We start from the raw sequence: 7,500 nt of genomic DNA on the forward strand, positions 1-7,500 counted from the left end.
ACTTCGAATGAGATAGATGGACGATGTGGATGCGGAGATGGACAGAAGAGGAATAAGTAAAGCAACCTGAATGGAAGCAGCACAGGACCGAAGGGCATGGAGAGGATTACTGTTGGTGGACCAGAATCTACCTGAGGTTCAAGATCCAGCGGAGTGAAGAGTGAAGAAGTAGATCAAGTCTAGGATAATATACAGTACACATTTTTGGATTTCCAAATAATTTTTTTTTTTTTTTATGATTCTTGTCGTGCCTTCGAAATTAATTCATTTTTGTGACGATAGACACTTTTTTCATGCAACGACGTGATTCTTAATAGCTTTGGACCACGTGCTAGCCTCATGATCGACAGCTATTATCTTCTCGGATGAGAGCTTAGAGATCGTATTGTCCTTCTAACAGGTAATGTTGTGACCACATCTCATACCCATCCCCTTGCACAGTGGAGATAGTAACGGCTTGGACTCGTAACCAGGAGACCAGTAAACTGTATTTTAGTTGTTTTCGTTTTTTTTTTTTTGGGGGGGGAGGGGGTCTGAGATCGTTACCGTTCCATTGGTAATTTACGAGGTCGTTTGTCTCTCGTTAATTTCGTTAAAAGTAAACAACCACAACGGATTGAAATTAACGGCGCAAATGTAGATCAATGGCACGGGAAGACTCAACCATCGATGCAACTGGGGATGTAACACCCAAGATTTATCCCAAAAGACTTCTTGGGTGATTCTCTTTTGTCTTGGATCTCGTGCTGGACTCGTGATTAACAGATGTACATCCACCCTCCCTCGTTCGAAGACTCAAATATTTCGATCGACGTGTAATGTTGTGAGGTTTTACACAACACATATCCCTCCCCTTTGCTCAAGGGGGGATAGTAACGGCAGTGAGAGGGGCGCTGGTTATACCAATGAGTCGGGTGCTATGTAGCTCATGTAAGAAAATAGAATTTTTTTTTCGGCCTGTTCTATACCAGTAAGTCGGGTGCTATATAACTCGTGTAAGGATTTTTTTTTTTTTTTTTAAACTTTACTCATCTGCACATTTTCCTTTTTTCCTCAGCCTCTCGTCAATGACTATCGCACGAGCCAAGTGCTGGAGCAATCAGTCCGTTGTCATCTGTTTTCAATCTATCAGTCCGGTGGATGGGGGGGGAGGGTGAGGGTAAAGGGAGGGAAGGGGGGGTTTCCGAAATATCAATTATCTCACTGGTGATTTGTATTCCAATTTTTAAACTTTAATCTCAAATTCTCTCCCTTTTGCATTTCCCTGCCCCCGAGCCGCCGCCATTTTTGTTTCCAGCCTTGCGCTTAATTCACGGAATTCTTCTTCTCTATTATTAGGGAAAGTATGGGCTGGTTGGAGACTTGTAGTTGGTTGTTTAATTTTGCAAACCGTCCAACTTTATCCTGGTGTTAAATCAGGACCTAGTAAGCCAGAGATACTGTCCATCAAGTGTAGCAAAGTTGGTTAATAAACTGCCCATTTGTCTCGCTTTGCATGCGAAAAAGGCACGAATTCCAAAGAAGGATTTTTATAATCCAGAATTCAGAGACCGTCATATGGCAACACCTTTTAACTGTGGAATTTGTTGTTAGGTGGCTATATTTGTAGTTTGTATATTTGTATATTTGTAGCGGCTATATTTGTAGGTGGCTATATTTGTACATACAGTAGTTCTCTTATATACTAATTGGTTCTTTATAGTAAATAAAAGTATATTAGTACAACAACAATGGAAGGTATGTCTCATATATCGTGTACCAGGTTTAAAAGTTAACTAAATACACATTGCCTCCAAACAGTTGTCACACTAATGTCAATTGTCATCCTGTTATGTTCTTACATTCATTCATAACGGCAATGAAATACTTGAGGGATCCTTCCGAGTAATGATCTACTCATGAAAAAAAATTAACTGTTACTTTAAAGACGAAAAGAATATACATCAAACGCACGAAACAAAGAACTGAAGCTATTACATCTAAGGTCATTTGGTGCCAGGTTAGGAAGCGGGGAAGAGTCGGGAAAGAAAAATCCTTTTAGATTGATGGTACGATGAAACTACACCCTTACAGGTCACCAAGATCTCATCATTGAAGTACGAGAGGAGGAGTGTGCCGTTTACGTAAGGCCATACTTTTGATGTAGACATGAAATATCTTCCGTTCCGAGACGACATCAAAGAAAACGCGCCATGCGTGATATTGTGTGCGATTTCGTCTTCAGCGACATTGACAGAATCGTCTCGTCCCCAACGCTCTGTCTACACTACATATCAGAATACCTGGACGTCTTGAAATGTCATCAGGTACTACTAGAATACCACAACGTATTGGAATACCTTCATGAATAGAGGATTTGAATTGGCGTAAAAGGTAATGGTTTGTTCTATGTCCTGCTTTAAGTATTTTTGATATGAAATCTGTGGTGAATTGCGTCGGGAGTATAAAACTGAGACAATTCACCTCAAACCATGTGTTGGAAGAAAGCGAGATAAACGTTAGATATTTACGGAACTATGATGCCGAACCAAGGATCCCGAGGTCTTGTGTAACTTTGTCATAATAAGAGGTTTGGCAGTTCCACAAACAAGTGAATATATAGTTAAATACACGAGTAAATGAATAAATAAATGGATAGTTGAACAAATGAATAGATAAATTATAAAACAAGTACACAACTAAGTAAATAAACAAAGATAGATAGTAAACGAGTGAATTAATGAATAAATAAGTAAATAAATGAGTAAAGATTATTAAATAAACAAACAAATAGGAATGGGTCAGTAAAGGATTGGTTTTCATTTTGACCTGCGTTAGCCGAAACAAAGTGACAATTAACACGATAAAAAAGTCACACCATTGCACAATTACAACCGTGTTACCAAAACAAAGACACTAAACGCTAACACGATAAAACAGAGTTACTCTGTTTCATAATTACACAGAAAAAAATCACACAAATGGATTTTTTTTTTACAAAGCTTCCACGACGGGTTGTTGCCAGCTTAGTCAAAAGACAACTCAATTTTCAAAGATTCTCTTCCCTTTCACTCGCTGCCTCGTTCGCTACACTACCAATGTCAGTTTCCAAACATACCTCTGGGGGCCGCTTTGGCTAATACTTTTCCTTAACACAGCTAAATCTATTTCTCATTTTCACTTTCGATTTCATTTGAACTTTTTTTTTTCAGATGGTCTATTTGTATCGCGAAGCTAGAAAATCTTTCTCTAATACCTTTCCTTACCACAGCAACACCTATCTTTTTATTTTCATTTAAACTTTTTTTCAAATGTTTCGTCACAAAGGTAGTTTTTCTTTCTTTAGGAAATATCCATTTGAACGATCTTTTTCTCCAACCTAGGTGTCCTTTATCGTCTCCCCTCCCTCCCCTCCCACCTCCTTTCATCTCCCTCATTGCCCTTTCCATTCATATCATTTCCGTTCCACGCGTAATACAGCCGGACATTTCTGTCATTTTCACAAGAACAATATTTTGAGTCTGTTTGGGCTTCTCCTTACAGCTCGAACTCACTGTTTGTCAAACATATATTGCATATATCCCTCTCTCCGATTCAGTAGCCTGTGTCCATTACCATCATCATGCATATATGCAGGATCATCACACATAAAAGCCTGTACATTTGCAGCCGCATGTGCAGGCAAACACATAAACACAGTCTCAAGCGCTAACATTAGCGAAAGCGCAAAGTTGTCCGAGCATAATTCTTACATTTAGGTTCACATGCAGACGCGGACATATCCCACACATGAAACAGTACACATGAAAATACACGCACACACACTTATACACACACGAACACACACACACAAATACACACACACACACAAACACACACAAACACAAACACACACACAAACACACACACAAACACACTTACACACAAACACATTTACACACAAACACACACGCAAACACTTACACACAAACACACACAAACACACAAACACACCTACACACTTACACACACACACAAACACACAAAGCCACTTACACACAAACACACTTACACACACACACACACACACACACGCACGCACACACACGCACACAAACACACACACGCACACACTCTAAAGTTAAAAAAAAGTGTAGTCACAATCACGATCAAACATATAGAAATATATTGCAATGGAAATAAACCTTCTGGGAAATTTCTCCATATTGAAATTAAAAGTGAGAGGGAGATAGACAGATGTATAGATAAAGTGAGAGAGAGAGAGAGAGAGAGAGAGAGAGAGAGAGAGAGATAGAGATAGAGATAGAGATAGAGATAGAGAGAGAGAGAAAGCGAGAAAGAGAGGTTACACATACGTTTTACCTTGGTTGTCATGATGTTTGTCTAATTAAACATTAAAATCATGAACTGTGCTTAATACGTTGACTTCATGAATTGTGAAATGACGGAGTTTTAGTGCTGTGAAGAGTGCCTACAGCTTTAGTGTGTACGATGCGTCTCCAATTGACTGTTCACTTTCCAAGCTTTCAGGCATGACAAATCCAAATATAATTTCCACTACCTTACGATTTCCCCCATTTTACTAATGCTTACGATTTATATATATATTTTCTTCTAGCAGCCGTCAGGTGATTTAATTTCATGAAGGCAAATTTCCTGTGTACGAAATGGGTTAAGCTTAAAAAAATACTCACTCTCTCTCTCCCTCTCTCTCCCTCTCTCTCTCTCTCTCTCTCTCTCTCTCTCTCTCTCTCTCTCTCTCTCTCTCTCTCTCTCTCTCTCTCTCTCTCTTGGTGCAGTTGGTAGAGTTCCAGGCTGCCACTACGGCTGTCCGGATTCGAATCCCTCCCGAGGCTGAAATAATTTTAGTATCGCTGCAATGCGGGTTGCTACTCCACCTCTCGTGGGCGGGGAGTTAGGTGTGTGTGTGCTGCGTGTAAGGTCACAGCATTACCCATACAGTGTAGATCGGTCATATACGAGCTCTGAGCTCTCTTCCGGTAGGGAAATAGCTGTCGATCACGAGTCCAACACGTGATCCCAGACCATGGTGAATCACACACATACACACACACACACACACACACACACACACACACACACACACACACACACATAAGCGTGCCAGTTCATGCACAATGTGAGATTGAAGTCTTGAATTTCTCGAGGTAAACGCGTTTGGAAAAGTTTTTTTTTTAACGCGCTAATGGAAATATGATGATAATGTGGCTTCGCTAAATATTAATTATTTGCTTCGAACGGAATATTATTTCTTCCAGCGACGAGGGCGTAGCAGATGCTTCATTAGTGTTGCTTCTAATTTTGATTAGAATTGATAAAAAAAAAAAAAAAAGGCAATACTTCTCGCCAAGGAGATGATTGACGTTACAAAAGCGTATTTCGTCTTTTTTGTTTTATATTTCATATTTAACGAAACACTAAACCTTTCATTGATATTCTTTATTTGAATATTTATTCTGACTACAATCAGGCGATTTCATTTAGCCAAGGGAACTTTATATGACGAAAGGGTTCAGTCATGTGTGATACATTTGTGTAATATTTTTTTTTCATTACATGTTGGTTCTCATATTTATTAATTTTCTTTCACAAAATTGATACATCTTAACGTACCCTCATTTGAAATCATATCTCACTTGATTTTTGAACAGATGCGTTATGTTCTGTTCCGTACGCACTTTCCATAAACTGGTAAGGTTTCTTATACTTAAAAAACACAAATGATAATGTAGATTGAGGTATATATCATCTTGTCAAGATTTTTTTTTTTTTTTTTTGCTATGGATAAACGCGTGTTAGTGTTGCAATTTTATTTTTTACGTTCATAAACACATATGATTATGCCCGTTAAAATATTCATTATATTTTTATCGAGGAGTATTTTCTTTGTTTGTTTTTGGGTATTAACAGCTGCGTGATACAATTGCGGACACCCGATCTTGACCCATGAGAAAACAGGAACTACAAGTAAATTAAGGGAAATATATACCCATATTCTTATGTAAGAGGCTGGTAGATAAAGGTAGACAAGTAAGGTAGATAGAAGGGCAGGTGGCGAGAATCTAATTTGGGTAAATAATAGCCGCAAAGGAGTTGCATAATCTCGCTCCTCGTCTAAATTTGATAAACAACCGCTAGGGACCAGATTTTATTGCTGTATTATGTTGATCTAACAATATGTAAACTAAGCCAGTCATGCATCGATATTGTGACTGCTTGAGTAGGCAGTATTGCTTAAGACGTTTGTAACAGTCTTCCTGATTGTTTCACGGGAGTAAAGTCACGCCCTTAGGGGAAGCACTTAGATGTAAGAGTAATGATCATTATTAGGCTAGGGAAGTCGTGACGTCAGCGCGAAGTGGCTTAGTGAGTAAATTGAGGATTCCAGGGGGGAGTCCCTTGGTATAAATTGACAAGCCAAGTGTAACATTATTTGGGAAGAAAAGAAGAAAATTTTTACTTCAGTTTAATTCATCCTCGTAAGAACCATTACCTACTTCCTACAGAAAGATATGGTGAATGACATTCTTACGTAAGACAGTGATGAAAAGAAAGTTGAAAGTGAAAGAAGACATCCAAAACCACAGAAGGGAACAGTAAAATGTAGTTACTACTGTGGTAACTGGGGTGATGGAAGTAGGATCTTTTGGATAACGTAGGTTCACTTATTTTAGTTAACCGCTTTCTAATCGAGAAATGGTTCTCTTTTATTCCCTGGGCGCCAGGCGATTCTTTTCAGTTGCATACCCTTTGAAGAGCATGAGGGTTTTATGTCAAGATACTATTTTACACAGATTATGTATTGTTGATTCGAATTTTGTGTTTGACGGGAAATATTTCCTGCACAAATTTTGGTATAGTTACGGGCAACCCACTTCCTCCAGTTCTTAGCCATCTTTACAAGGAATTTCTTAAAACTAAGTTATTACCTAAAATTCTCCATCATAATGTTAATTGGTATAGATCACATTGATTATATCATATGTCTTTGGCCTGCCAATGATGATCCTACTTTGTTCTTTCTAAACTTAATGCCTTGGTCCCTTCTATCAAATTCACCATGGAAATGAAGGGTCTTTCAAATTTGATATCTACAGAAAACCCAGTAACGTCCTTTCATATGTACATTTTTATTCGTCTCATCATTGCAGGACAAAAATGTCAGTGTTATCGTCAATGTTCCCTAGACAGTATAGAATTTGTAGTCCGGAGTTTTTGGATGATGAGTTCTTATGAATATACGACATAGCTTCAAAACTGAAATATCCTAAGCACCTCGCAGACAATTTTTGTAAAACGACTAAAATTTATATATTATATATATATATATATATGTATATATATATATATACATATTATATATATATATATATATGTATATATATATATATATACACACACACACGAGGAAAATGCCAGTAAACCTATAATGTAGAAAACCTACTTGTTCTTCCTTTTCACGACAATTTCGTCAAATTCAATTAGCATTTAAGAACATAC

This window comes from Oratosquilla oratoria, chromosome 18, assembly GCF_046742065.1.
Source record: "Oratosquilla oratoria isolate Oo_2021 chromosome 18, ASM4674206v1, whole genome shotgun sequence".
NCBI lineage: Eukaryota > Metazoa > Arthropoda > Malacostraca > Stomatopoda > Squillidae > Oratosquilla > Oratosquilla oratoria.